The following is a 19,092-nucleotide window of genomic DNA, read 5'->3' on the forward strand; positions in this document are numbered from 1 at the left end:
ATTCTGCAAAGGACTCGGCATCAGAATCAGCTCCAGGAGAAAAGCAGAAACAATTGCAGCCATAGAGGCTGTCTCTTGGGCAGGTGATCACCTACAATTCTTCAAAACAATCTTTGAGACGAAAGACTTGAAGACTGTCATAAGAGAAGATATACTAAATAAGAGCTACAATTATTTATGGTCATCTGCCTCTATTCTACATTTAGCTATAAATAAAGCCGCCGAAAGGAGCTAATTAAATGGATCGTGAAGAATACATCAAATTATGTTCATGTACTTACTTTTGATGTAAAATAAATGAATAAGTGAAAGTACGTAACTTCATTTAAGGGTCATAAATAAAAGAAACCTTCTACTACAAGTCTACATCTTGAATCATTCACTTAACTGATCTTATCTTTACCAATATCATCCGTATTCTGGGTCTTTCTGTATACATTTCAGAATACCAAAAAATACTCAATATCTCTTGATCATTATAATGATTAAATTCGATGGCAATATCCAAATGATTCGTAAACGCATACGGTTTCTAAAAGTTCGATTAATGCTTGTTCAAATTTTAAATTTTTTGATAACCCTGACAAACAAACTACAATTGAAAGAAGATTTATTTCTTATGCGAAGTTTCTCCGATACTTTTACAACAGTACAAACACTTAAGCTTGAGCCTTAACGTATTCGGTGGACCTATGTGAATCCGATAAATGGGCCCTAGATTATTATTCCTATTAATGGTTTTTGTTATCTGCATAAAGAAATGTACATCCAGTGACTTTTATGATCAAGAGTTTGATGCACGGAGATCTTTGCTCAACATTATGATTCGGAGTGTAATAAAGTGCTTTTGGCTATAGATTTATCTAGGACCGTCAAACACTTGGCTGTTCATAATCAGAAAATGATATATGGAAAAGAAGAAAAATAATCAACTTTTCCTATTTTTCATCTATTAACAACATGTCAGCATCCTACAATTATCTGAATATATTGTTTGTTTGTTTAGAAAAACATCACATATACACGCTATAAACTAATTAGGAGTTACAACCAGGGATGGAGGGAGCTTCATACGTCAGTAGGTTTACAAGTACAACCATGACATAATTACTATCTTCAACAACATGACACAGTTACCATCTTCAACAACATGTAAAATGAAAGTTAATCGAAAGTTCAATTTCAACACGTTTCTAACAAAGAGTATTTCCATTGATGCATTAGTTAGAAGATGATGTATCTTGATCACAATAGAAAGATAAACCAAAGAAAAAACTTAATCAGCATTAATCAATTCTATGATCACATTTAATCACATATGAAGCCAAAATCTATAGTCTATTTAGCAACTGAATTAATAATTGCTCTTTCATTAGTCAATTAAGTTGGAGAGTGACCATTTTCAAATGGATCAATATAGCAGATGTCAAAATCTATATAGAGAAGAACTCTGTATCAATCAGTTTGGTGACTATATATCATCATCCCACCGCATTAAGGAAACATGCTATATAATGAATAGATACAAATATACAAAGCCTTCAATGCTTCAAAAACAAATACAATGCCCTCAATTTTATTTCGCATATTTTTAGATGCATGAATAAGACAAATTGTATTTACATTCCGCTTCCCATAACGCCCTCACAAGTTCACACTATAAATTGGAAGTTTCAGTGAACACAAGAGACAGTTAGCTAGCTTGATTATAGTTAGAGAAAGAGTAGATTTAAGTCTACCATGGATATTGATAAAAAGATGTTTTCCCTTTTCATGATCATGACAATGCTTTTTGTGGATAGTAGTACTTACTATCCTAAGAGTTTCATCAGCCTAGGTGGCGTTGCTGCCCAGGATCCTGAAGCTAGTGCTTCAGGCACTACTAATTATAACGTGGTCAACGGCGCTAGAGGAACCATACATGATAATGGCCCCGACAATGTTGTAAATGGTGATAATACGTTGTCGCAAGAACTACCACCACCAATGTCTGCACCCGCACCATCTACAATTGTACCAGCGGAACTACCACCACCTACATATGTATCCACACCATCCAACGTTGTACCAGTTTATGGAGGTAGGTACGGTTTTCCTTGGTTGCCAATTCAGGTTTCGGAATCCAAACATGGTGATTCTCGGTCAGCATCGGAGCCAGCTACAGTGAAAAAGCAGCCTTAGAGTCTGTCCTTTGGGCACATGACCTACATTGCTAGGTATATATACTAAATAAGAGCCACAATCACCTATGGTCATCTGCCTCTATTGTATCTCAAGACGACAAGACATATAAAATAAATAAAGTCGCGGAAGGGAGCGAAATGGATCTTGCGAAAATCTTGAATTAAGTTCATGTACTTTTGATGCAAAATAAGTAAATAAGTGAAAGTATGTAGCTTGTTAGAGGAAAATAATACTAATAAATAAATAAAAACACTACTACTGCACCTCTAAATCATTCTTCCTTCTTAACTCTACCGGTAAATATCATCTGTGTTGTGGCTTTCTCTGTATACAATCCAAAATGTAGTTGCATCTTTTCTGATGACTACATCCAAGTGAAATGAAAGGCTAAAAACTACTAAAACATACAAGATTCAACTATGAACAATATGTAAACAGCATGAAATGTAAAGATTAACACAAGCATATAATGTGGTTCGTCCATGAAGACCTACATCCACGGGAAGAAGATGTTTTCTTATTATTATAAGATCTTATCCTTGAAAGAGTTACAAATCTCTTCTAGATTTCTCACTTTCTCTCTATCTAGATCTCTCTCAGGAATTCTCTGTAAAAAGACAATCTAAGATTACATAAGTTTTCCATCCCCTTCTACATGGACCGGTATTTATAGGCGGAATAAACTCGTGGTGGCTTGATCATCCGAGTTTGGTGAGTTGTCTTCCATCGTCCTGGCTTCCTCGGACTGGCTCTATACTATCCCTCGTGATGACTAGTCTGGTTCTTCCTCCGAGTAGTCTCGCTCTCCTTCGTCTCGTGCTGCTCTTGTATGGAGAACCTCGTGCTCTTGTATGAAGAACCCGTGTGGTCCTAACGAGATTATCGTTGCGGTGGGTCAACTTGACGCCGTCTTTGTCTTCCCTTGTATTGTCCATTAAATCCTTTTCAGTATGAGATATTATGTAAGCTTGAGCCTCAGTGAGCCATATTTCAGCCTAACGGTAACTTTTACCGGATCGCCCGAGAGTGCAATCGCCGAAGCCAAGGTAAGGTTACCGAGCACGAGTTGAATCAGTTTGTTCCTGCTCAGAAGGGTTACTATACCCCCGATTCCTTCGTGGAGAGCTATTGGTGTCATCAGTCCGATACCTATGATGGTTTTGGAGTTGGGATTTCTAGAACTCGGAAGAGCCTCCAAGGTCCTTTGCTTATGACCGAATTGCATCCCCCTGTAGTTACACAACGTACACTTCGTAAGACTCACGACAAGTGGCTTGTTGCTCCTATCCGAGTTGTGGGGCCTTGTATTTATGGTTGGGATGATATTGGTAATGTTCTTCCTTGTATTCCTGAGATGCAGGCCCATCTGCCTTCCTATAGTCCTTGGGAGCTTAAATGGGTCGTTCCTCGTAGGCGTTTGTCTCAGTCTGCTCGGGATACTAAGGTAAAAAATACTGTCTTGTTATTTTGACGTATATATATATACCTTGCCCTTGTTTTTTGCCTTAGCAGTCGTTGATTTTGTATTTTTGGCAGAGGAGGAGGCTAACTGATGGTTCTGGGACATCTAATGCTCCTGACGTTGTGGCCGAGCATGCCATGGAAGTGGACATTGATGCTCTGTTTGGGGAGAACGAGGTATTGGATCTTACCGAGTCATTCTTCGATGATCTCGATCAAGCTTTGTTGGACGATTCTGTTGATCCTAATATCTCCCTTGGGTCTGGAGCGAGTCTGCCCCAGGCGAGAGATGTTACTGATAAGGGTGCTCTTTCCGATGCTAGTGCTCGGGGTGGTGGTGGAAATGTGAGCAGTAGTCTTGCTATGATTCCGGGTGGGGGTAGTCCGAGCGTACCGAGTAAATTTGCTGGTGGTTCCTTTGAGACTCTTTGGTTCAGTGGTGGGTCCTAGGTGATGAAGATGTTATGCTCGGATAAGTATGCTCAGCTGAGCGAGGACGAGCAAGCTCGTATCTTAACTTTTTTGCCTAAGTTCGCCCAGCAACAAATTGTGTTATCGGTATGTGGTGAACAGTTGTTGTCTTTTAGCTTTTTGTTATTTTTATTTTTGCTTGCTCCAGCCTTAACTGGTTTGTTGTCTGGATGTTCTAGAGCAACAATTTGAGGACTGGGATGTTATCCGAGACTCACGTAGCTAGGAGGAAGGCAAAGGCTGCTGAACAGGAGATCCATCTTCTTCGCTCTGCTATGGAAATGTCTAAGCATGAGGCCTTAGATTTTCGTCAGGATAAAAAGGAATTGGAAGGTATTCTTCTGCTCCGATTTCTTAATTTAGCGTCTCCATGGTAGGGATTAGATTTCTCAATTAGTCCCTGTATTGGTAGCTACGGTCAAACGATTGGAGGAGCAGTTAGATAATGTGGGTCATAGACATGCGAGAGAACGTAGTGGCCTTAGACTCGATGTGAGTACTCGTCAGTGTAAAATTGACTCCTTAGAGCAAGAGAATGCAATGTTGCGGGAAGATGTGGAGGTTCATCGGAACCGTACTTTGGAGATTCGTGGGTTAATGGATAAGGCTAAGAAAGTAATTGTGGATTGTGAGGACGAGATCAAGATACTTCGTGCGCAGAAAGATGAGTTTATTAACTAGCAGTGCGGTCATATGCCTCAATTAACACAGGCAGAGGATGATAGGGAAACGCTGAGAAGGCTCAAGCATGATTATATTTCTCTTATAAGGGAGCGTGATAGGCATATGTTATCGTACCCGCATGGTGATACGGCCATAACTCCTGCAGAGGAGACAATTATTGCTTTAGACACCTAAAAGATTCGATTAGAACAAAACTTAGACGCTATTTTACTTGAAAATGAAGGTCATTTGTTAACCAATTTTGTGTATCGGTTTGTTCTGATGATTTCCTTAAATTGATCATTTTTTTTTGTGCAGGCAGAGGTTTGCAAGCAAAAGGCTGAGTTGGAGAAGCAGCTAGAGGAAGAAAGGGTTGCTAAGTGAAGCCTTGATGAGGAGATTAACGAGTTGGTGAGCCAACATGAAGAGGAATTGCGTCTGCTCATGTGGAGGGAGAAAAGAAGCTGAGAAACCTTCATGCGGAGTACAAGGTTTTGATGACCAAATCTTGTAAGGTTGCCGTTCTCCGGGAGCGTCAGCGAGCCGCCGCAGCTGCTGCTGCGAACGTCGTGGTCCCTCCACCTGTTGTCGAGCTCGAGCCTGTGCAGAATGTGACTGACGTCGAGGATGAGCAAGAGGCTCCTGATGGCGGACATACTTGAGTTGGTATGTTTCTTTATTTATCCAGCTTTCTTCTTTTATTCTCTTATGTTGAACATAGTTTGGTAGGTTCATATGCTCCTTTATGGAAACATTTTCGCATCTTTTGGAAAGTCGTCAATTGTAGGAGGCGCTTCGATATTTACCGCTTATTTCTTGGATGGTACAGTTGGTGACATTTTTCTTTCTAACCGTATGATTGGTTGTTGTTATTTGGCATTGAAAGAGTTTTGAGTGCACATTTGTCGGTCCAACCTTGGATAACATTTCCAAGGAGTGATCAGTTCCTTAATTGGACATGATACCTCTTATGGTGTTGGGATTTGGTTGAAACAACTTTCGTTTCGCCGCTGTAGGCGTTGTTTAGTGCTTATTTGAACGTTTCCATTGAATTTACTGCCGAAGCGTGTTTCGAAGGGTGACACCTTGGTTGAGCGATTTGTATCTTGTCTTAAGGAAAGTATCTCAAATTTGGGTATCTCCTGTTATAGCAGGACATCTTCCGATATCATGATCGTGGTGGCATTATCTTAGGTTTGTCGTCTGTGTAAGGTAGCTTAGTTTATTTATGCGCATCATTCATTGTAGAATGGGAGGTGTGGCCAGCACCGTGCCATAATTGTTGATGGACTTGTTTGTGTGTTTTTTTTTATATATATTTTTTTCTTTTGAATGCAAGTATGATGTGATTAATCTAGATGCGCATATAAAGCAAAAAAGAAAAGTAGACACATGCGATAATAAAGATTTTAATCTAAGGAGTAGAACCATAATGTAAACAAGCAACACACAAAAGGAGTAGTTTTATTAATTTTCAAAAGAGGATGTGAACCCTTAGTACATTCTGAGGGAGGTTTCATGACATGCTTACAAGTAGGGGCTCGAAGCCCAAGCCCCAAATGTGGAATTTCTAGACATCAACCTTCATGGGTTGTGCGTTACTCTTAGTAAGGAGTATAATTATAGGTGTGTTAATGTTTCCCTATTAGTTTTGAGAAACTTTTGGGCTTTGTTTCCAGCCCACTTTGTAAAGTAAGCTTGCTTAGCGATCTGCTGTCTTGCAGTAGCCTGATTGGGCTTGGTAATGTTTTCTGCCTTCTTGGTTAATGGCCAATGGTTCAATATAGCGCCGGGGATTTTGGAGAGGGTATGCTCTCGTCTGTCCATATCGTGTCCTTCTGGGGTGGGCATATTTGTTTATTGAAGGTATGTTCTAGGACGATGATAGTTTTGCGTTCTGACCTTACTAGTACAGCAGTTGTAACCCGAGTAGCTATCCATTAGGAATAATAGTGCACCCATGGGTGCGGCATCTGTAAGCTAGTCAAAAACAAATTTTTGTAAGATGTTATGGAAAGGGTCCTTCACAACTTTGTGGGTGTCGCAATCGGCTTTTTTGTTCTGATATTTTCTTGACGTCTCAGTTGCACTAAACATTGTTGACTGTGGTATGACGCACCGTGGGCTTACTTGGCTTGGCTCCTTAGAGGTCGCATGTTGGTTTTTTAGTAATATCCTTCGTTCTGGGTTGTTCCCTAATGACTAAAACATGTTTTATTTGATTAACTAATGACTAAAACATAAAAAAAAACAAAAAGAAATCTTGATCTGATCTGGACCAGATTTGAGCAAGAGGTTGATGAAAGTTGTTGTTTTTTCTTCTAGAGAGAGTAAAAAAAAAAAGAGAAAAAGATGATTCAATACACTTTTAAATATGGTTCTTATAGCCTTAATGGCATTTCCATCGATTGCAATAATCTCTTCATATATGTCGTCGAGGGCGATCTATTCCAACATGATATAATTCTACGATCATTCGAGGATCAGTGGCTACTAGAAATGATCGTGATAAACATGCTTTGGGGCATTACTCCCTTTAGGGATATTGCAATCTCAAAGGAGAATCCAAACCAAAATGGCAGAATCTCGGCTCATATACCATTCTTCCACTTTTGATGTACTTGAATCTGATGTATGCAAATCTGTTATATTAATGAAATTTAAGCTAAAACGGTTACCTCTTCCATCCAAAAAAAAAAAAAAGTTGTATGCGTTTTTCCAAACATTACGGTTTCTAAATGTTCGATTAATGCTTGTTCAAATGTTAAAACTTTAGATAACCACCCAGACACGGTAACTATCAAGCAAACAATAATTCAAAGAATATTAATTTCTTATGCGAAGTTTCTCATAAACTTTTACTTGATACATATATTACATATGCTTGTAAAAAAACAATCAAACACCCTTAAGTTTGAGTCATCATAAAATTTACAACAAACAGGGCCGCCTCAACGAAGTCGGTCGACCTAGGTGAATACGGTCAATCCTTGATGAGGAGCTTAACGAGTTGGTGAGCCAACATGAAGAGGAATTGGCGGCTGCTCATGTGGAGGGAGAAAAGAAGCTGAGAAACCTTCATGTCGAGTACAAGGTTTTGATGACCAAAGCTTGTAAGGCTGTCGTTCTCCGGGAGCGTCAGCGAGCTGCCGCATCTACTGCTTCGAACATCGTGGTCCCTCCACCTGTTGTCGATCCCGAGCCTGTGAAGAATGTGACTGACGTCGAGGATGAGCATGAGGCTCCTGATGGCGGACAGACTTGAGTTGGTCTGTTTCTTTATTTATACAGCTTTCTTCTTTTGGTCTCCTATGTTGAACATAGTTTGGTAGGTTCATATGCTCCTTTATGGAAACATTTTCGCATCTTTTGAAAAGTCGTCAATTGTAGGAGGAGCTTCGATATTTAGTGCTTATTTCTTGGATGGTACAGTTGGTGACCTTTTTCTTTATAATCGTATGATTGGTTGTTGTTATTTGGCATTGAAAGAGTTTTGAGTGCACATTTGTCGGTCCAACCTTGGATAACATTTCCAAGGAGTGATCAGTTCCTTAATTGGACATGCTACCTCTTATGGCGTTGGGATTTGGTTGCAACAACTTTCGTTTAGCCGCTGTAGGCGTTGTTTAGTGCTTGTTTTCACGTTTCCATTGAATTTACTGCCGAAGCGTGTTTCGAAGGGTGACACCCTTGGTTGAGCGATTTGTATCTTGTCTTAAGGAAAGTATATCAAATTTGGGTATATCTTGTTATAGCAGGACATCGTCCGATATCATGATCGTGGAGGCATTACCTTAGGTATGTCGTCCGTGTAAGATAGCTTAGGTTATTTACCCGCATCAGTCATTGTAGAATGGGAGGTTGATAGACACATTTTTGTGTCCGAATTGTCCTCAGTGTCTCTATTTTTAGTGCTTGATTTTGTACTTATTATGGTGTTTTTATATTTCTGTAGGTGTTTTTGGAGAAATACATTTGTGTAGAAAAGTTTCTCAAAAAGTGCTATTTGGACCCCCGGAAGAATTACTAAGGGGCACCTCAATTACTAAGGGGCATCCCATTTCCAGAGCAGTACTAATGGCACCCCATCAGAGGATAAGGGGAGGTCATCTTCAAGAATTCAAATACTGTGCTTTGGCGGGAAAACTGGTTCTCTTCTGGCAGAATTAGGGTTTACTTTTTGGATCGGTTTTAATGATAATTAAACCCTGAAATTGATTTGGGTTGTTCCAATGGGCTCAACAGGGATGCTAATGGAGGTCGTTTCAAACAGAATTGGCCGGAATCAATGATTTGAGTGATACAGGGCAAGTATTGAGTGTTATTATCGGAATTGCTGGAAGTGATTTGGGAAGGCTTTGGTCGGAGTTTTTCATTGGATTGGGGTGTGATTATCCTATTACGACTTAACAGGGATGGTACGTGTGTTGGAATCGATTGTGTTTGGTTAGAACGTTGAGTTTGAAGAAACAAAGAGTCTCGGGTTTTCCTTCTGCTTTCCCGAGTTCAACTGAGGATGGCACGAGTTGTTAGGTGTTCCACTTGAATTGGAAACGTGTTTAGAGCGTGTAAGATTTAAATAAGGAGAGTTCTATGGACAGAAGACGCGTAAAGAACCTAAACATAGGGAAATTATTCTCATGTTACTGTCGTGAAGAATAATGAATTAATTGAAGATATTCTCGAAGATTTCATGGGCCTGTCGAGTTTAAAGAGAGCACCTGACATCAGAGAGGGGATGGAGAGTTAGGGGATAGAATAGATCACCACAGAGTCGAAAAATAAAGTTGCAGACAAATCTGCAACAGCAGCAGAAAAATACTGAAGAACACGAAGAACAGACTAATAAAGACAGTCGTTAAAAACTGTCGTTCATGCTACAGTGACAGCGACACAAGCAAGGCAGACTTATTTGCTACAGAGTTTGCGACACAGAATCGTGGGTCTTAGAGCAACAGTAACAGTGACACATCCTCTGTATCGTTCTTTGGTTTGTAACAAATATAATTGTTACAAACCCGGTTTTGAATTATTTCTCCCTTTTCATTATTTGTAAACACCCTTTGAGCAATAATAATTATTTTTGAGCGTGTTTCCAACAACATGATGAGCTAAACCCTATTACTGGGACAACTGAGGAAACAACTTTTCATGATTGTGGTAAATGAATTAATTTTTGTATTGACTTTTTGCATAAATTTAATTGCTTTATGATTTCTATTAATTATTTGTTATTTTTTTAGATGTCGCATGCTTAGTTCTAAATACTTTATATGCGTCATGCTTTTAACTTACAAATAATATTTTACGAAATCTATTTTTGGCAAATAACTAGAGTCACAACTTCTTTTGTTTGAGCTATATTGTCTAGAGTTAATGACTGAACCATAACAATATGAAAAGTAGTGGAATCCCGCGTCTCAACGTCTCTTCATGTTGTGACAAACTGTGTATATATATTTTTCCTTATTTTATTTATTAAGTCTTAAAACAAATTCTCAACAAATATGAGTGAACAAATCATCTTACTACAACTCAATTGAAAATAACATCAATTTTTTTGGCGCCGCCGACGTGGATTTGTTAAAATTTGTTTTTAGGTTTTTTTTTATTTGTTCCTTTTTACCCCCTTTGGTATTTCTTGTTTGCTTTCAGATTTGGAACTGAGCTAAATAAAAGGGGAGAAAGTGCTGAAAAGAAAAGGAAAGCCAAAAAAGGAAAGAAAAGAGAAACACAAAAGGAGTGAAGAAGAAGATTTTGTATATTATTTTATTTTATTTTTTTTAGAAATTGTAATTAGGGTTATATTTTTGTAATATTTTATTTTTGGACTTTTTTTTCTTTTTGGATTTTTATTTTTTGACATTGGACATTAATTTTTTTTTAAACCCTACGGAAGGGTAGTTTCAAATATAAACTGCACAGGGAAGGACGGCGATTACGATATCGCCTCGGCCCCTCGGGTTCGTACATGACATAGGAGTTGTGGCCCGAGTCGAATTCAACGGTTCATCCCTGTATGGAATGGGAGGTAAGAATTCTAAACACACGCGAATCCCCTGTCAGCGGGTTTACTGGATGATTTTGTATGCATATATGTTGAGGACCTGAAATCGGATAAGGACTCGGATTTCATCACCGTTTCCTTCTTGCCCGCCTTAGGAACACGTAACCTACGCGAACCTAAGCTTAAAATACTGACTAGAACGAGACCGATAAGGTAACGAGCTTAATAGGAAAGTCATTCGAAAAATATTGGTTACTCTTTTAAGCATACTTCGAAGTTCATGATGGTTTCTGTGAGTTGAATGCGTGACTGCAACGCCTTGTAATTCCGGTGAGGCCTTGGGTATCAAAGCTCCACTGAGCTTCCCTCGCCTCAATTCAACTTACTTTAACTCGGATTGATTCCAGAGGGGTTTTCTCAAATTGTAACGAATTACCTTTCGAAGGATTAGAAGCTTGTCTAGAAACAATCTAATGTTTTTTGTTTGCTAGATAAAATAGGTTTGTTGTGGTCGAGTCAGCCTTGTTTGTGCTTGTGTAGAATTCCCTTGCAGTTAGGATGTCAAACTGGTATTATAATAGCCATCACAATGAATATGATTATCCAACTGAACAATATGGACATTACTCTTACCATAGTGTGAATAGTGGTTGGGAACGCCAACCTTTGGAAGGATATGGGTCATACTCTGGTGAGCCCAATTACTATCCACACGTGCATCAGTATTACGAGCAAGAAGATTATAGTACTAGTTCTTCGTCTCTAGAGGATACAATCAAACTATTGAAAAGTAGTCCTTTTTATGATCCCTCTGTTCCTATTCCTCCTTTAGAAGAGTCCCTCAGGAAGTTAGCTGAGTCGACGCGTAAGTTAGCTGAGATGAAAAGTATAATTATAGATGAAAGAACTACAATAATGAGTGAACCTTCTTTAGAAGATCACCTCAAGCGAATAGCTCTGACGAACGAAAGAATTCCTCGAAATTATTTAAATTGCCAATATAGTGTATCCAATAATACCCTTGATAATGAGTATAGTTATTATTCACCTAATCAAGATGACGAGGATAAAATTGGAGACACTATTTTAGATGAGGTTCGATCTCTTTCATGTTATTAGGATGATGATAGTGTTGATGGAGAATCATACTTATGTAGGAATAGTGATCAGTAAATGGTTACTCCAATTGAGCTTCACTATGATAATATTATTTGTAGTTCAAATCCAAATAATTTTAATAATTATTCACCTATTCAAAAGGACGAGGATTTGACTAGAGATACCCTCGTTTTAGACGATGTAGTATTTCCTATTTACAAAGCCGATAATGATTTAGAGGAACGAGTTTATTCTGAGAATAATGTTTTATAGTCTAGCGATTTAGAAACAATAGTCTTAAACGAAGAAGATGAACTCGTAGAGATTTTAAATATGAGTGAGGATGCATCACCTGAGTATAAACTAAAAGAAGCAATTGACCATTTTCAGGATTCCGATAATCTAGAAATTAGGGAAATTGTAGTTTGTCTATCTAGAGACACCCAAAACTCTAAGTTTGGGGGTGATTATCATTCTCCTTGTGCTTTACCTTTAACTCTTAGAAAGTTCCCTCATGAAGGACTTGAAATTTGTGTCTCAACCATCTTACAAGATTATCTTCATACTCTTTTTCCTGAACCTAGTTGTGTCCGTAAGAGAGCTCAGTTGTTAGAAACCCATCCTCTGGTTGATGTGGTTAACCCATGCTATGATACCAAAATTGACTTTGTTTTCCCACCAAAAACTTTCCTTCCAATTGTAGGAACATATGAGTTTCACATGTGTCAGTTATTAAGTTTTGAGACTAAAACGAATTACTTTAGAAAATTAGGGTCGACAGATTTGCTTAAGAATGACCACTACTGTGGTCAACAGTGTGAGTCAAATCTGATTGACTTAGAGGATCCCCAATTATTCAGGTTATTTTTGTGTGCTTCTAAGTTCTTAGTTGGGTATTTTCAGACTCTACAACCTGATCTTCAGAATCCTGCCTTTGAGGAACTCCAGCCAATGAAAATATTTTATCTAGACCCAATTATAGAACATGAACCTGAACCACAGCTAGATGTAGTTTTCTTAAACAGGAAACTAGACAAGGGTGTGCTTTATTTTCTAATTTTCTTGGCATGTTGCAGATTCCTTTTACTTGTGATAGCCCTATTTGGTTTTGGTGATCCGCAGTTATTCCGGCTATTACTCTATGATTCTATAAGGTGACTAATCCTTTCTTACTATGGCTGAAGACTTTAAACTTAGCACTTCTTGGGAGGTAACCCATGCTCTTGCAACACGGTAATATCTTTCCTTAACTCTTTTGCTTCAAGTGGTAAGAGTTTCTCCTTGTTCATGCTTTTAATTTTATCTTTAGAACATTGAGGACAATGTTATATTTAAGTTTGGGGTTATGGGAGAAACTTTTTAGTTGCAGTGCAAATAAACTCCAGATCCTAGAAATTTATGCTTATTAAGGTCGGCACTAATCAATCTAAGTGGATGGGAACATTTTGGTTGTAGGAGTTGAGGAACCAATCTGATTAGATGGAAACATCTAGAAGAGTCTATTCATAAAAGCATAGATCTCAGGTGTTAGAAAAAAATAAAACATGGTAGTTTCGCCATATCCTCGTGATGAAAACATCGAAAGAATCCTGATCACTTCTTTTTTTCTTTTTACCATTGCTAGGGTGAAATAGAGTGACTGAGAAACTCCAAAAAAAAAAAATATTTGAGACCAGACGACTAGACCAACCAGAATAAATACAATAAATTCGACCACTGGTACCCTTGTATATGCCAGCTGAGTTGACCTAGAGTTAGGATTATCGACCACTGATTCCCTTGTATATGCCAGTGTGTTGGTATTAATCCAGACCAGTATCTCAGTCCATTAGGATAGGTTCACCTTAGTCAACATCATCCACATTTTTCTCTACATCCGTCTTCTTAATCTATCCATGTGATTGGTTGACTCCGGTTTATGATGTCCAGAAACTATCTAAGTAGAGCTCTGTCACTTTATATGAATCTTAGTATGCTTGAGTGCAAACTCGTGTACAACAATTGGAATTTCGTATCAGGGTACTTCCTCATGTAGTCAATAAGTATGCAAACCAAGGAGATTCTTTAGTGCCTTCCAAGGTTCTGCGTAGATAGCTAGGGTCTGGAGTAAAGGTTTTGTGGGTACACCTCTGGTAAACCATCCCGAGACTATAACTCGGTTACTAAGGCCACCTAGTGAGTTTGAATTTTCTTTTCTAGAATAAATTTGCTCGAGGACTAGCAAATAATAATTTTGGGGGTATTTGATAGACATATTTTTTGTCTGAACCGTCCTCAGTGTCTCTATTGTTACTGCTTGATTTTGTACTTATTATGGTGTTTTTATGTTTCTTTAGGTGTTTTTGGAGAAATACACTTCTGTAGAAAAGTTGCTCAAAAAGTGCTATTTGGACCCCGGAAGAATTACTAAGGGGCATCCCATTTCCAGGGCAGTACTAATGGCACCCCATCAGAGGATAAGGGGAGGTCATCTTCAAGAATTCAAATATTGTGCTTTGGCGGGAAAACTGGTTCTCTTCTGGCAAAATTAGGGTTTGCTTTTTGGATCGGTTTTCATGAGACTTAAACCCTGAAATTGATTTGGGTTGTTCCAATGGGCTCAACAAGGATGCTAATGGAGTTCGTTTCAAACAGAATTGGTTGGAATCACTAATTTGAGTGATACAAGGCAAGTATTGGGTGTTATTATCGGAATTGCTGGAAGTGATTTGGCAACGATTTTGTCGAAGTTTTTCATTGGATTGGGGTGTGATTATCCTATTACGACTTAAAAGGGATGGTACGTGTGTGGGAATCGATTGTGTTTGGTTAGAACGTTGAGTTTGAAGAAACAGAGAGTCTCCGGTTTTCCTTCTTCTTTCCCGAGTTCAACTGAGGATGGCACGAGTTGTTAGGTGTTCCACTTGAATTGGAAACGTGTTTAGAGCGTGTAATATTTAAATAAGGAGAGTTCTATGGCCAGCAGACGCGTAAAGAACCTAAACAGGGAAATTATTCCCATGTTACTGTCGTGAAGAATAATGAATTAATTGAAGATATTCTCGAAGATTTCATGGCCTGTCGAGTTTAAAGAGAGTAGCTGACATCAGAGAGGGGATGGAGAGTTAGGGGATAGAATAGAGCACCACAGAGTCGAAAAATCAAGCTGCAGAAAAATCTGCAGCAGCAGCAGAATACTGAAGAACACGAAGAACAGACTGATAAAGACAGTCGTTAAAAACTGTCGTTCATGCTACAGTGACAGCGACACAAGCAAGGCAGACTTATTTGCTACAGAGTTTGCCACACAGAATCGTGGGTCTTAGAGCAACAGTAACAGTGACACATCCTCTGTATCGTTCTTTTGTTTGTAACAAATATAATTGTTACAAACCCGGTTTTGAATTATTTATCCATTTTCATCATTTGTAAACACCCTTTGAGCAATAATAATGATTTTTGAGCGTGTTTCCAACAACATGTTGAGCTAAACCCTATCACTGGGACAACGGAGGAAGTAACTTTTCATGATTGTGGTAAATGAATTAATTCTTTTATTGACTTTTTGCATAGATTTAATTGCTTTATGATTTCTATTAATTATTTGTTATTTTGTTAGATGCCGCATGCTTAGTTCTAAATACTTTAGATGCGTCATGCTTTTAACTTACAAATAATATTTTACGAAATCTATTTTTGGCAAAGAACTAGAGTCACAACTTCTTTTGTTTGAGCTATATTGTCTAGAGTTAATGACTGAAACATAACAAAATGAAAAGTATTGGAATCCCCGTCTCAGCGTCTCTTCATCTTGTGATAAATTGTGTATATATATTTTTCTTTATTTTCTTTATTAAGTATTAAAACAAATTCTCTACAAATCTGAGTGAACGAATCATCTTACTATAACTTAATTGAAAATACGATCAGAGGTGTGGCCAGCACCGTGCCATGATTGTTGATGGACTTGTTTGTGTGTGTGTGTTTTTTTTTTATATATATATTTTTTTTTTGGAATGCAAGTATGATGTGATTAATCTAGATGCGCATATAAAGAAAAAAATAAAAGTAGACACATGCGATAATAAAGAGTTTAATCTAAGGAGTAGAACCATAATGTAAACAAGCAATACGCAAAAGGAGTAGTTTTATTAATTTTCAAAAGAGGGTGTGAACCCTTAGTGCATTCTGAGGGAGGTTTCATGACCTGCTTACAAGTAGGGGCTCGAAGCCTAAGCCCCAAGTGTGGACTTTCTGGACATCAACCATCATGGGTCGTGTGTTACTCTTAGTAAGGAGTATACTTATAGGTAAGTTAATGATTCCCCATTAGTTTTGAGAAACTTTTGGGCTTTGTTTCCAGCCCACTTTGTAAAGTAAGCTTGCTTAGCGGTCTGCTGTCTTGCAGTAGCCTGATTGGGTTTGGTAATGTTTTCTGCCTTCTTGGTTAATGGCCAACGGTTCAATATGGCGCCGGGGAGTTTGGAGAGGGTATGCTCTCGTCTGTCCATATCGTGTCCTTCTGGGGTGGGCATCTTTGTTTGTTCAAGGTATGTTTTAGGCCGATGATAGTTTTGCGTTCTGGCCTTGCTAGTACAACGGTTGTAACCCGAGTAGCTATCCATTAGGGATAGTAGTGCACCCATGGGTGCGGCATCTGTAAGCCAGTCAAAAATAAATTTTTGTAAGCTGTTATGAAAGGGGTCCTTCACAACTTTGTGGGTGTCGCAATCGGCTTTTTTGTTCTGATATTTTCTTGACGTCTCAGTTGCACTAAACACTGCTGACTGTGGTATGACGCGCCGTGGGCTTACTTGGCTTGGCTCCTTAGAGGTCGCATGTTGGTTTCTTAGTAATATCCTTCGTTATGGGTTGTTCCCTAATGACTAAAACATGTTTTATTTGATTAACTAATGACTAAAACATAAAAAAGAAAAGAAATCTTGCTCTGATCTGGACCAGATTTGAGCAAGAGGTTGATGAAAAGTTGTTTTTTTTTCTTCTGGAGTGTGTAAAAAAAAAGAGAAAAAAAAGAGTCAATACACTTTTAAATATGGTTCTTATAGCCTTAATGGCATTTGCATCGATTGTAATAATCTCTTCATATATGTCGTCGAGGGCGATCTATTCCATCATGATGTAGTTCTACGATCCTTCGAGGATCAGTGGCTACTAGAAATGATCGTGATAAACATGCTTTGGGGCATTACTCCCTTTCGGGATATTGCAATATCAAAGGAGAATCCAAACCAAAATGGCAGAATCTCGGCTCATATACCATTCTTCAGATACCATGGGTAACGTGATACCAAATCTTTATATTTTTTCATGGCTTTCACTTTTGATGTACTTGAATATGATGTATGCAAATCTGTTATATTAATGAAATTTAAGCTAAAACGGTTACCTCTTCCTTCCAAAAAAAAAAAGTCGTATGCGTTTTTCTAAACCTTGCGGTTTCTAAATGTTCGATTAATGCTTGTTCAAATGTTAAAACTTTAGATAACCACCCAGACACGGTAACTATCAAGCAAACAATAATTCAAAGAATATTAATTTCTTATGCGAAGTTTCTCATAAACTTTTACTTGATACATATATTACATATGCTTGTAAAAAAACAATCAAACACCCTTAAGTTTGAGTCATCATAAAATTTACAACAAACAGGGCCGCCTCAACGAAGTCGGTCGACCTAGGTGAATACGGTAAATCCTTGATAAGGAGCTTAACGAGTTGGTGAGCCAACATGAAGAGGAATTGGCGGCTGCTCATGTGGAGGGAGAAAAGAAGCTGAGAAACCTTCATGTCGAGTACAAGGTTTTGATGACCAAAGCTTGTAAGGCTGTCGTTCTCCGGGAGCGTCAGCGAGCCGCCACATCTACTGCTTCGAATATCGTGGTCCCTCCACCTGTTGTCGATCCCGATCCTGTGAAGAATGTGACTGACGTCGAGGATGAGCAAGAGGCTCCTGATGGAGGACATACTTGAGTTGGTCTGTTTCTTTGTTTATCCAACTTTCGTCTTTTGGTCTCCCATGTTGAACATAGTTTGGTAGGTTCATATGCTCCTTTATGGAAATATTTTCGCATCTTTTAGAAAGTCTTCAATAACTGCTTATTTATTGGATGGTACAGTCTTCAATAACTGCTTATTTATTGGATGGTACATTTTCGCATTTTCGCATCTTGTAGGAGGCGCATCCATATTTACTGCTTATTTATTGGATGATACAGTTGGTGACCTTTTTCTTTCTAATCGTATGATTGATTGTTATTATTTGGCATTGAAAGAGTTTTGAGTGCACATTTGTCGGTCCAACCTTGGATAACATTTCCAAAGAGTGATCAGTTCCTTAACTGGACATGCTACCTCTTACGGTGTTGGGCTTTGGTTGCAACAACTTTCGTTTAGCCGCTGTAGGAGTTGCTTAGTGCTTGTTTGCACGTTTCCATTGAATTTACTTCCAAAGCGTTTTTCGAAGGGTGACACCTTGGTTGAGCGATTTGTATCTTGTCTTAAGGAAAGTATCTCAAATTTGGGTATCTCCTGTTATAGCAGGACATCGTCCGATATCATGATTGTGGAGGCATTACCTTAGGTCTGCCGTCCGTTTAAGGTAGCTTAGGTTATTTACCCGCATCATTCATTGTAGAATGGGAGATGTGGTCAGCACCGTGCCATAATTGTTGATGGACTTGTTTGTGTGTTTGTTTTTTTTTTTTAATATATTTTTTTTTTTGGAATTCAAGTATGATGTGATTAATCTAAGAAAAGTAGACACATGCGATAATAAAGATTTCAATCTAAGGAGTAGAACCATAATGTAAACAAGCAATACACAAAAGGAGTAGTTTTATTAATTTTCAAAAGAGGGTGTGAACCCTTAGTACATTCCGAGAGAGGTTTCATGACCTGCTTACAAGTAGGGGCTCGAAGCCCAAGCCCCAAATGTGGACTTTCTAGACATCAACCTTCATGGGCCGTGCGTTACTCTTAGTAATGAGTATACTTTTAGGTGCGTTAATGCTTCCCCATTAGTTTTGAGAAACTTTTGGGCTTTGTTTCCTTCCCACTTTGTAAAGTAAGCTTGCTTAGCGATCTGCTGTCTTGCAGTATCCTGATTGGGTTTGGTAATGTTTTCTTCCTTCTTGGTTAATGGCCAACGGTTCAATATAGCGCCGGGGATTTTGGAGAGGGTATGCTCTCGTCTGTCCATATCGTGTCCT

The sequence above is a fragment of the Papaver somniferum genome, chromosome 2 (assembly GCF_003573695.1).
Source record: "Papaver somniferum cultivar HN1 chromosome 2, ASM357369v1, whole genome shotgun sequence".
In the NCBI taxonomy this organism is placed as follows: domain Eukaryota; kingdom Viridiplantae; phylum Streptophyta; class Magnoliopsida; order Ranunculales; family Papaveraceae; genus Papaver; species Papaver somniferum.